The sequence below is a fragment of the Dermacentor variabilis genome, chromosome 6 (genome assembly GCF_050947875.1).
Source record: "Dermacentor variabilis isolate Ectoservices chromosome 6, ASM5094787v1, whole genome shotgun sequence".
Lineage (NCBI taxonomy): Eukaryota > Metazoa > Arthropoda > Arachnida > Ixodida > Ixodidae > Dermacentor > Dermacentor variabilis.
This window is the reverse complement of record NC_134573.1, coordinates 125,168,929-125,181,078: the sequence shown is the minus strand read 5'-3', so window position 1 is coordinate 125,181,078 and position 12,150 is coordinate 125,168,929. Positions and strand designations below refer to the sequence as shown.

Below are 12,150 nucleotides of genomic sequence, written 5' to 3'. Positions count from 1 at the left end.
TATGACTAATAAAATCCGGGCCCTTCGGTTTCCTTTCCTCTCCGTTATATATGCCACATGCCCCGCGAGAGACCGTAGGAGAAGCTGTAGAGAAGACCACATGGTGATGTGGCGTCGAATAGGAGGCTTTGTCTGTCTGGGACGCGACGCGACTTCCACGTACGTCAGCGGTTCGGCAACCAGAGGTTACTGTTGGACAGGCGGAAGAGCCTCTGCAACCTGCTCGCGGATGACATGCTGCATGACCGAGGACATAGGTTGGACAAGCTCATTGGTGAGAGGGAGTGGTGAAAGCTGGCAGGCCACATCTACCCGAATGAAGGTTTCGATATGAGGCAGCAGAGGCCCATCATCAGTCTGTCCGGGGGCAGTCGCCAAACCGGAAAGGGAGGCCACATGAGGAACAGAACAGTTCGGCGGGCGAACGCTCGTTGCCGGCGTTATTCGTCAAAGCTTTGGCAGCAAGCGACTACGGCTGCAACGGTGGTGGGACCCTTGGCCAGGAGCACTTGAAAAGCCTCGTATTCAGCGCCCTTGAGGACTTGTTTAATCTTATCTTCCTCAGTCATCGTAGGGCTCACTTGGTTGCAGAGGTCGATGACGTCCTCGATATAAATAATGAAATTCTCGCCCGACTGTTTCGCTCGTTCGCGGAGGCGTTGATGGCGCGAAGCTTTCGCACGGGCGGATGCCCAAACACTTTCACGAAGGCAGTCTTAAATTAAGTCACGGCATGTCGCAACAGTTGCCTCATGTTTTCAGAGGCATAGCTTGGAGATATCAGCAAGATACGAAATAACGTTGATGAGTTTCATCAAAGCGTCCAATTTGTTGTGATCGCTCACCCGTTCGTACGCTGAAAGCCAGTCGTCGACGTCAGTAGCCTGAGTAGCAGGCTAGAGCGCCTTAGCTTAGGCCGACCTTTTTGCCTTCTTTCAATTAAATTATCTCTCTCTCTCTCCGTATCGGCGGTGTCACTGAACACAGCTGTGTCTCGTTCACGAACGGCACCGCAGGCATTGAAGTGGGTCGCTCACCGGCGTCGTCTGGCATGGTCTTGGCGGTAGCGGCGGGCAAAGTGCGGCTCCGGAGTTTCAGGGCGAGTCCTTAGGGTACCCCGCACCTCCACCAAATGCTACTTGGTTTAATGACCGTTAGCGGAAGTCCCAGTCAAGTCGGGCCCAGCGCAGATAGCAGTCGAGCAGTTGCAGCCAAGCGCCAACGCGGCTAAAGCAGCGGCACCGATCCTTTGGTCTTTGTCTTCCTCCCTTCAGTGACATTTGGCGGTGCGAGGACTTATCGTACTGCCATTTCATCAGGCGTTTCGTTTTACCTTTGCGACGTCGTGTGACCTGTGATTTATTTCCGCGTTTCTTTCGCGTGAAAGCGAGTAGCCAACCTATCCTTATTTATTCGCGTCAATAATAAAAGAAAAGCCCTCAGCTACAGCCGCCGTGGTGCTGTTTGTTCCATATATTTTTCCCCTCGCCACTCCCGCTTCCTATACACACCTTCATTTGCTGCTAGAATGCCGCGCTTCGGCCATTCTTCTCGCGCGTGCTCGCGCGGCCGTCGGAAGTCGTAAATCTGGAGGACGCACTGCGGCGCACGTCGGAAAGGGGGGGGGGGGGGAGGTCCCGTTTACCGTTGCTCTGGTGTGGCGCGCTGGCGTCCGTGGACCGTTTAAACCAGCCTGGTGCACCCTTCTCTCCTCCACCATCCACAGTCATCCACCTGCGTCCGCCACCTCTCGCACGTATAACGGCACCCGCGAGAGGTGGTGCAGTCGCGCCGTTTGTCTCACGTTCTCCATCTTCTCTACCTGTTCGTTTTCTCTCTCTCTCTCTTTGTGTGGTTCTGTGCCAGAGTACTTTTGAATTTAGCGTTCCTTCGCAACACTGATCCCATTCTTCTCACTCCCCCGTTCTTTTTTCTCTCTCTCTCTCTTTCCTTTCTTGCTCTCTTTTCTCCTCTCCGCAATCTGCTTCTGGTGCGAGACGCTTTGTAATGTATTCCCACTTCGTCGTGTCGGCCGCTTGGTCAGGGCGCCGCTGTGCTTGGCCGTTCCGAAGCGTACGAGCAGGGAACTAATGTTTTATGCGCTCAGTAATGCGGGCGTGGGACAGAATGTATCTGCCCGATTTAGAATTGCGGCTCCGAGAAAAAGAAAAAAAAAGCAGAAATGACTAGCAAGGCTTTCCGAATAAAAAGAAAAGAAAAAGAAAACAACGATACAAAAGAAAAAGAGATACCAGAGAAAGGAACAAACTACGTGCGATGGTAAAACAAGCAGCTAAAAGTAAGGCCCGCATCTCTTCGTCGTAAGTTAGTTACTTCCTTAAATTTTGTTTTCGGGATATACTTTTCTCGTTTAGAGAATGGCCTTCATCTCATGAAGAGGGGCAGCTGCATTTGTACAGAAATGTTTGCCACGGGTGCTCTTAAAGGAACATTCGAAGCGCGCATTGTGACTTTAATTCGTGCACTGGAGATGCTTTAATGCGAAAACATTATATGCCCCATTACGCGAAGATCAGGCGTCGTGGCCGCGCGATGGTACAAGCACTGGCCGACCGCGCAAACAGTAAAAACACGTCACAACATGCTCCGACCGACGTCAAATTTCTCAGGGAGGTTCTTTTAAACAAGTTAATGACTGTGAAGATAAAATTTGGTACACTTCGGTCTGGGTACGAATCGAACCCGGGCCTCCGGGTTGCGAGACGAGGACGCTCCTCCGACGCCATGGCGGCATTTTTATTCTTTTTTTTTCTTTTTTTTTCTTTCGTGGTATTTATTACAGTAGCATACAACCCGGCATTCCCCAGTTGTGCATAGTCAGAGAATGGAGGGCACAATGAAAGTCACACAGAGGAAAGGCATCGTTCATACTGTGGGTGGAAATGTTGATTTCACTCTACGGTCCTGGCGGGCTAAAGGCCTGCCTAGTGCATGCGTCATTGCACACTTCACGTCGAAGCCATGTGGTTGACTAAAGGTGTGGCCTATTTCACCAGAGACTATATAGCTTTCGCGCTCTGACACATGATCAATCTTAAGCGTCCCTGCCGAATTTGTTTTTTTTTTCTTTTTGGTGTTTACATGTTTTCTTTTTTAACAAACAGAAATTAATGTGTTTCTAACTCTTAATTGCAGCTTAGGATACTGCATCCCAACAAAAGTGTGCTTCGAAGAAAGTGCTTTGCGGCTATTTTCAGCCATAGCGCTACACGTAATGCAACACGTAATGTGTTGCATTTGTATCTTAAACGAACGCTGGTCTTTTGAGGTTCCAGTATTGCGCGCAAAGAACGCAAGTAAATGAGCGCTCAACATGACGACCACGCGAAAGAAATCCGGTTAGCAAAATTACGAATATTTTCACGTGCACAGCCCGCGTACAGCACGCGTACAGTATATTGGCGCGCGTCGGATTCACGAACACGCAACTTTGCCTTGACAAGCGTACATTACGTTTTGATGCACTCATAGCTGTCATTATTCTCTCTGAGCTCGAACTCGATTGTGAATTTGATCATGGCCGCATTCCGATTGGAACGGAACGCAAAAAACGCCCCTGCACCTTGTATTGGGTGCACGTTAAAGAACCCCCGGTGACAAAAATTAATACGGAGTCCTCACCCGCCCCCATACATTGTGCCTCATAATCAGACCGTAAATTTGGCAAGTGATATCCAAAGTATTTAATCTTAAGTTTGGTAATATTAACATTGTTGTTATTCTTGTTTTGTTCTCACTGTTCTAAAGCATCCGATCGTTTATTGCCGTCGGACGTCGTATTCGAGAAAATAATCAGTGTTTTGGTCAGTGTACGTCTAGTATATATATGCCGCAAAATCTCACTGCCATCCTTGAAACTTTAGCGGTAGCCGTGATGCATCGGTAATATAAGGAACGGTGTTCTTGGTAAGGGCCAAGCCAAGCCGAGGAATTTGTCAACAAGGCGAATCAATGAAGTTTAGGTATAGTAATGGATCGGAACAATGGATGGCCCGAGACCACCGTCGCTCGGGCTTTTAACGCGACTTCGGAAGCTGTGATCACAAACAACGCCACTAAAGCAGTGATGCCGTCCTACCAAATTTGTCATCCAAATAAAATTTGATTGATCACAGTTTGACAAACGTTTTGTATTAGACAATATGTCTTGCATTGGACAATATGCGACAGCAGCCAAATACTCTTGGGTCACACCTATGGTAACCTCCGCAAGACGACACAAAGACTTGCACAAAGGACCTGATCATACTAATTTGCACAATAACGGGATCAGCATTAGTTGCTACAACTGCAGTAAAGTTGCTGCTTTCAAACGGCTACAGACTTGGAGGGTATTATGGAGCCACGAAATAAAGGCGTCGGCAAAAAGTATTGCCCACAGGACATTTCCCGCAACTGAACAAGAACCATTTCGTGACTATGACGCATGCTTGCGCAAAACGTACACCAAGAAACATTCGGGGCAACATAAACAAACGACTTCGTGTTTGCAATAAACTCTGAACCGTACGAAGCCCACGACTGCCATGTGTACATATAGTGCACCCTCTCGGCTTCCCCTGAGGCAGTTATAAGTACGTCTGCGAAAACATCCTCACCACAACCAAAAAGAAAAAAGCGCATTGGAGAAACCTTGCCGACGCCTTCGAAGCAGGCCCAAGCTATACTTCCTTAGACGTCGGCACTTTAACGCACATTATACATACTCACGCGTGCCTCACGAAACGCGCACGGAGGCATACGTACAACCCATACACATAACACTGAAAACGACCCTTCAGGTACTCTAATAAAACAGTTGCGGCGGCGCAGAAACCAACGCGCCTCAACCCCATTACCTTTCCAGGACCCTCAGAGTGTGAAAGCAACTACTCATTCGGTGTCAGTGTAGCGCAAAACGGGGCCCACGAGGAAAGCGGCGAACGTTTCGGAGGCGCGAGTTACATCTCTCCCACCTGGAGAAGGCCGTAGCGAGCGGCACACGGCTGGGGCCCAGCACCGCAAGCCGAGAGAAAAAAAAACGAACGCCGCGCCACGCGAGCGCCGCGGTTAATTAGGTTTATGAAGGAGCCCGAAAACGGCGGCCCTCGGCGCGCCGCCATGCTAATGCCAGCGCTCGTTTGCGTTTACGCTCGCCGCGAGCACAGCGCGGCTGTTTTCCTTGCGGCCTCGCGCTGAACCAGCCCCGGACTGAACGGGGCGTCGAGGACGTAGGGCTCTGTTTGATTAGGAAGAACGAGCTAATTTGCGCCTGTGTGCTCGCGCGCACGTTGCCGTCTACACGCGCCGGCGACAAGGCGTTTGTAACGCGTGAAGAGCGGACGCGCGGTTCTCGCGCTTGGCAGGCTATCGCGGGCCCGGCGCGAGAGGTAAAAGTTTCTGAGCATAAATTGGCTAGCGTACATTTGGCACCTGTACCTGCTGGTCTGTGTGTGCACCTTTGTGAGTGAGTGAGTGAGTGAGTGAGTGAGTGAGTGAGTGAGTGAGTGAGTGAGTGAGTGAGTGAGCCAGTGAGTGAGTGAGTGAGTGAGTGAGTGAGTGAGTGAGTGAGTGAGTGAGTGAGTGAGTGAGTGAGTGAGTGAGTGAGTGAGTCAGTCAGTCAGTCAGTCAGTCAGTCAGTCAGCGAGTGTGTGAGTGAAAGAGTGAGTGAGTGAGTGAAGTGAGTGAGTGAGTGAGTGAAGTGAGTGAAGTGAGCGAGTGAGCCAGTGAGTGAGTGAGTGAGTGAGTGAGTGAGTGAGTGAGTGAGTGAGTGAGTGAGTGAGTGAGTGAGTGAGTGAGTCAGTCAGTCAGTCAGTCAGCGAGTGTGTGAGTGAAAGAGTGAGTGAGTGAGTGAAGTGAGTGAGTGAGTGAGTGAAGTGAGTGAAGTGAGCGAGTGAGCCAGTGAGTGAGTGAGTGAGTGAGTGAGTGAGTGAGTGAGTGAGTGAGTGAGTGAGTGAGTGAGTCAGTCAGTCAGTCAGTCAGTCAGTCAGCGAGTGTGTGAGTGAAAGAGTGAGTGAGTGAGTGAAGTGAGTGAGTGAGTGAGTGAGTGAAGTGAGTGAAGTGAGCGAGTGAGCCAGTGAGTGAGCCAGTGAGTGAGTGAGTGAGTGAGTGAGTGAGTGAGTGAGTGAGTGAGTGAGTGAGTGAGTGAGTCAGTCAGTCAGTCAGTCAGTCATCGAGTGTGTGAGTGAAAGAGTGAGTGAGTGAGTGAAGTGAGTGAGTGAGTGAGTGATGTGAGTGAAGTGAGCGAGTGAGCCAGTGAGTGAGTGAGTGAGTGAGTGAGTGAGTGAGTGAGTGAGTGAGTGAGTGAGTGAGTGAGTGAGTGAGTGAGTGAGTGAGTGAGTGAGTGAGTCAGTCAGTCAGTCAGTCAGTCAGCGAGTGTGTGAGTGAAAGAGTGAGTGAGTGAAGTGAGTGAGTGAGTGAGTGAGTGCACACATGCGCCTCTTCCTTGTGTCCTTGCATAAACACTAACTAAGTGACTAAACTCAACGATGTACTTACAGAAGGGAACAGTAGAATACTCGTGCTTTTGTCACTATTTCGGGCAAAAAAAAGAATATTCTTACACTGGTGACAACAATCTAGCGCGCCGCCTTAATAAAAAAAGTGATGATGACGAAAACGTTTTTTAGGGTTAGCTCGAAGGCTTTGCAAGTAGAGGGGGAAAGGTGAGGCGTTTCCAGAGTTAAACCGAGATGACCTTGTCGCAATTCGCCGGAAACAAATCCGAGCGAAAGATTTCACCCATCCTTACGGTGAAGAAATATTAGTACCAAGCGATTGTTTTTTCATGACATGTATTCATGCTTCGAATAACATAGGCTCGAAAATCGATTTATTCTGTTTTCTTCTATAAACAAGCGTAGCTCAACCTGGCTCTTATGTGGGCTATTGTTTTTAATTTGGTAGGTAAGGGCAGCATGGACTTTCCCGAAGAGAAGAAGCTCTGGAAAACTCAGAAGTTGTTATTTTTGAGGTCCTTCTCATACTTCCGCCACGGCGGCCGCATTTCGATGGGGGCCAAATGCGAAAAACACCCGTGTACTTAGATTTAGGTGCACGTTAAAAAACCCCAGGTGGTCGTAATTTTCGGAGTCCTCCATTACGGCGTGCCTCATAATCAGAAAGTGGTTTTGGCACATAAAACCCCGTAATTTAATTTTAATTTTTGACATATTTCCAATGAATACGCCGGCAAAGTGAGGTCAGCACTAGCAGAGCAGTTTTTCGTAAAAAATAAAGAGCGAGAAAGCAAAGCTAATAAGGCCTCTTGGTAACTCTCTCCACATAGAGAGTGACGATCAACGTAATCTCATATACATGCCTCTTGCTCAGATGGTGGTGCACGCATATCGAATAGTGTATCACAAACAGTTTCAATGAAATCATCATCACATCCATAAGTACTCACCTTTTTCTGTATCTACAGAAGGCAGCAGGACTTGTAAAACCATAACTGCACTTGGCATTACGCATCAGGCACGCAACATTGCCGGTCCTTTTTCCTTTTTTTTAATGGGATAGCATTAGTAGTGTCAAAGTGAAAAAAACTGTGTGTGAAGTCTGGGAAGCAGGTCACGTGGTAAAGAGGGCTATGTATGTATGAGGGTATGTGATAAAGAAGGTATATATATATATATGATATGTATCTGTGCGCGCACGCACACACACACACACACACTATATATATATATATATATATATATATATATATATATATATATATATATATATATATATATATATATATATATATATATATATATATATATATACCACTGTCAGTTGCACTTCGCTCATCGAAGTGGCAGGACGTCTGTCGAGTGAGCTCCTAAACAACACGTCGCAATGCGGTGATCGCAATTTCAGTCACGGATTCGAGAACTCAGAGTTGCGACGCATTGCGAAAGCATGTCTCTCGCATTTACCGTAATATAGTCACTGAACTTCACTTAAGTATATTCGGTGGACTTGCCGCGCGGCAGAACTGCAAAACATTTCAGCAACACGCGTCAACTAAATTCATGCAGCCCCGTTTGATGCGCAGGCACTGCGGTAATGAATTCGCTCACTTACTGTCCGTTATCCAATGCGCAAATTCCTCCTGGACATTCGGCTTTAGCGTGGCCACACTAAGCACCTTTTGCCTAATGTCCTTGTACCTTTCATCGGCTTAGCGGTCGGCATAAAACGCGCATCGCACACCTTCGAAGCCCAGCAAGCGGCCACCACGAAGCGCATAACGTCTGTATCGCTTTCCTTTCTCTTTTCCTCAAAGCTGCCAACGTCCTCCGTGAAATGGGTAGCAAGGACTTCTCTTAATCCCCGCTTTCGTGCCTACGCCGAGCCAAGCATCCCGCATATATGTAAGCGGCGTTCTAGCGTCGGAGAGGCTTTAGCAAAAAAAAAAAAAGCATCGTTTCGTAGGAAGGTTAGCCCAAGAACCTTAAGCTAACCGTGAGTATTCACTTTTGCTCAAAGCTTAAGAGAACAGGGTGATGATATCATAAAACGCGAAAGGAGCTTTACAAAAGTCCGACGAAGATCTGCGTAAGTTAAGCTGTTATCAACACGGATCGCCTTTCGTTTTTAGGAATTGATATATCTTCACCCGGACGCGACGTTAAGGCGACACATCATGTTTGCACTGGACATTTAAAAGCTTACGACATATGCAAGAGAGGCGTCATGGAACTGTCATGGAGCTTTTGCTTAAATGGGATAAAAGTGAACTGTAGTAGCTGTTGCTGTCGATTATGACCGGTGATATGACGACAACTTAAACGTACCTTACGGCGCACGTCCTAGCTTTGTCAAAACACACCGCCCAGATAAACGCTTGCCTCGGGTTTCGTATAAAAGGCATAGTAAATGCCTCCGCCCCGTTTGTAAAAGCTGGCAGTCAACGGTTTATCAACGTCTCTAGTCCAAGATACGGCAAGAAACAACGGGGCTTTAAGCTTTACGTTGTGTTATCGCGTCACATTTGTTTATTTTTCTTTATTCTACGAAGGACACTAAGAAAGGTCGCAGAAAACAAATCCTCCTACGGAGAACCCTCCGGAATGCCAAGTTTCGTTTGTAGACCACGGATTCGTCTATGGCTATCTGTCCCTGCTCTGTTCACTTTCGCGGCAGCTGTCAGGGCGCTAACTTTGCGCCTAAACTGCCCTGTACACGCTTCGAACTTCTAGGCAGAACCTTTGGATGCAACCCAAAAAGTAAGCAAAAGAAAAGAAAACGCTTTGACAAGGGGCCACGTTTTCTGAAAAAAAAAAGTCGCGTAGAAGACGCCAAGTTGTCGTGCCGGTTCAGGCCATTGTATACGGCAACGGAGACAGGATGCAGGTAACTTATTTTCCGCCTGGTCTGAGGCTCGCGACAAAAGCGGCAAGAAAAGTTGAAGCTGAGTTTCCTCGGATATGTGAAAAGGAGCAAAGAGGAGAAACGTACGCGGCACCGATACACGTGGGTTTAGGAGTATCCTTGTTTACCTTCGAAACTATTTTTTTTTTCTTGGGAAAGTGGCAGAAAAGAAATTGCCGGCTATTTGTAACTGTTTGCGGCTTGTTCCAACTTAGGATCTGTGGAGAGAATTCGGATAGGCTTCTGTAACGAGAGTAATGGAGGACGCTGTGAGTGTCACCGAGGAGGCCGTAAATTGTGAAAGCTGTCAAACTGCGATCGATATCCGATTGGGAACGCACGGTGTTGTTCGCGAAACCAGGGACAAGTGGCGTTTTACTTCCTTCTTACTTACAGGCTCCCCTTGCGTACTTTCTCTCATTTTATATCGACTTGTCTTTTGTTTACTTTCTTTTTATTTTTTATTTTCTTTCTTTCGAACGAATTTGTTGTTTCCAGATGGGTGAAAGGGTTGGTTGTAGGCAAAGGACACACAGAGGCAGTCTCACAAAGAAAGACATATACTCTCTCTCTCTCTCTCTCTCTCTCTCTCTCTCTCTCTCTCTCTCTCTCTCTCTCTCTCTATTTTGTACTAAAACACCCGCACACACTTTTCTACACATTCCTGTACTGTTTTTAATTCGTCCTGTTCTCGTGCGGCTGGTTGCACCACCCATTACGCGCAGTAGCATGTAAAGAAAGAAAGAAAGAAAGAAAGAAAGAAAGAAAGAAAGAAAGAAAGAAAGAAAGAAAGAAAGAAAGAAAGAAAGAAAGAAAGAAAGAAAGAAAGAAAGAAAGAAAGAAAGAAAGAAAGAAAGAAAGAAAGAAAGAAAGAAAGAAAGAAAGTCCTGGCACACTTGGCCATATTTGTATACTCTCATAGGGTTCCCAAAAGGAGGAGAGGCTGTGCAGTTCCTAACCCCGCATTTTCTTATTCATGTGTAAAGTATCCGAAACGCTGATCTACAACGAATTGTTTAGACTAGGATGCAAAGTTTGAAGATGAAAAGCAGGTCGTAAGCGTTCATTTTCGCACGTCTTAATTGCCGGGCCTGTTTCGCACCGCTGACAAACCACCTACTGCACCTACACGTGAGATTCCTTTTCGCGGCTTCTTGAAGCCTAATGTTCGACCGTAGAATGAAATGCCTCAAGTATTGAAGACGTGAATGGATGAACCAATTTGCAAAAAAAAAAAAACGCCGAACCCTGTTTAGCTTTTCTGTTTTCGAGCCAACACTATGCCACCATGGCGTTGATGCGTGAGCTGAAAGACACCATTTATTACGACTGCAAATAAGGCCATTTGTTATCAATCCATGTTGCAACAGCACCACTGACAGCAGGGACGAGAAAAGCGAGCACTTGCTCGCATGCCCTGCATTCTCTGTACTCGTCATTGTCGTAAGTGGTACTGTTGCAGTCTGTATGCTGTGGCAATGCCGCTTGTTCCCCGAGCTTAGCTTTGTTTTGACAGCAGACGCCTGCGTAACTTGACTTGCTCAGCCCTCTTTTGTTCTCCAAGACTAATTCTTACTTTAAGAGCAATGATTTAACTAGCTTCGAGTAGTCACGGCGGTACCTTCTGATGCCCCATAAGCTGCGTCGAGGTTGTTTTTTTTTTTTTTTTTGGTTTGGCTATCGGGAGTATAATTTTACTTGCTTTCTTCGCATGCCTCTGTCAGTATTCAGAGGGCTTATCCGATATTCTTAATAATTTTCTGGAGTGTAAGCGAAGTAAACTGTTGGACCAGTTGTTTTCACGTTTATGTTTAGATGAACGAAAATAAATATCAACACAAAATTACACCGACACTGAATGAACAAGCAGGCAGGACACCACGTTGCCGGTACTACCCTGTCTACCTTTCTTGCGTTTAACTTTTACTTTCGCTGTTGTTGTTGTTTCTACTTTCAACTGGCCACCCTCTCAAATCTCAAGCATTGCCGCAACTCTCCACGAGTACACTAGGCCGTACAGCGCACGATCGCACGCCTTCCCTTCCCTTATTTTCACACTCACATAACCTTACTATTCGACACCAAACTTTCGCCCGTTAGTTCCATGCTCGTTTCATTATAAGCAGCACTTTGCCGGCTCACAAGTCGGACTCTCCACGCTAAGACACCGCGACAGCAGCTGGGTTTTAAACTCTGCCCGGCACACGCCTTCTCGCGCACTAAAGGGCAACCTCGGTCTTCCGATCCAACCTTTCTCGTTCGCTTCCTCTTTTTGCTTCTTCTTCGCTGCTCTTTCTCGAATCTGAGAGAGGAAATCTTGAAAGCGTTCCTTTGTAACGCAATTACGGCCCCGTCTGGAGCCGAGAACTCCCGGAGGCCCATTCATTAGGGAGAGAAAAGAAGAAGAAGAGAAATAAACCTTGGCCGGGGCGGGCGATTCGCTACCTGCTCCGCAAGTGAACCCGACCCAACATCCGGTTCCGGCCACCTTGGCACTGCGACTCTTGGGAAAGCAGGTAAAAGTGGGCGCACCGTCGGAGCTGAAGTGCAGTCTATTTTACATACCTACCCTATACTTGGCGGGCATGCCTCCAGAAGTTGAGGCACGGCCTACAAGCCGTGAGGTTTCGTTTAGGAGGAAGAAAATGTGTTACGTTTCGAGTTTGCTGGTGCTTTCCCAGATATAGGGTGTGTCATGCAACTATAACCAGGTTTCTTTTTTCCTTTAGGTTGGACATACCGAACGAATAAAGGGCCCTCACACACATTTAAATTCTGTCATAACCT

The 12,150-nt window shown here is 47.4% G+C and overlaps 1 protein-coding gene across 2 annotated transcripts in view; it reads right to left on the bottom strand.

The window, feature by feature from the left end:
• Nucleotides 1-12,150, bottom strand: part of LOC142585164 (cadherin-like and PC-esterase domain-containing protein 1) — a 182,256-nt gene that overhangs the window by 127,165 nt on the left and 42,941 nt on the right. The window lies entirely within an intron of this gene.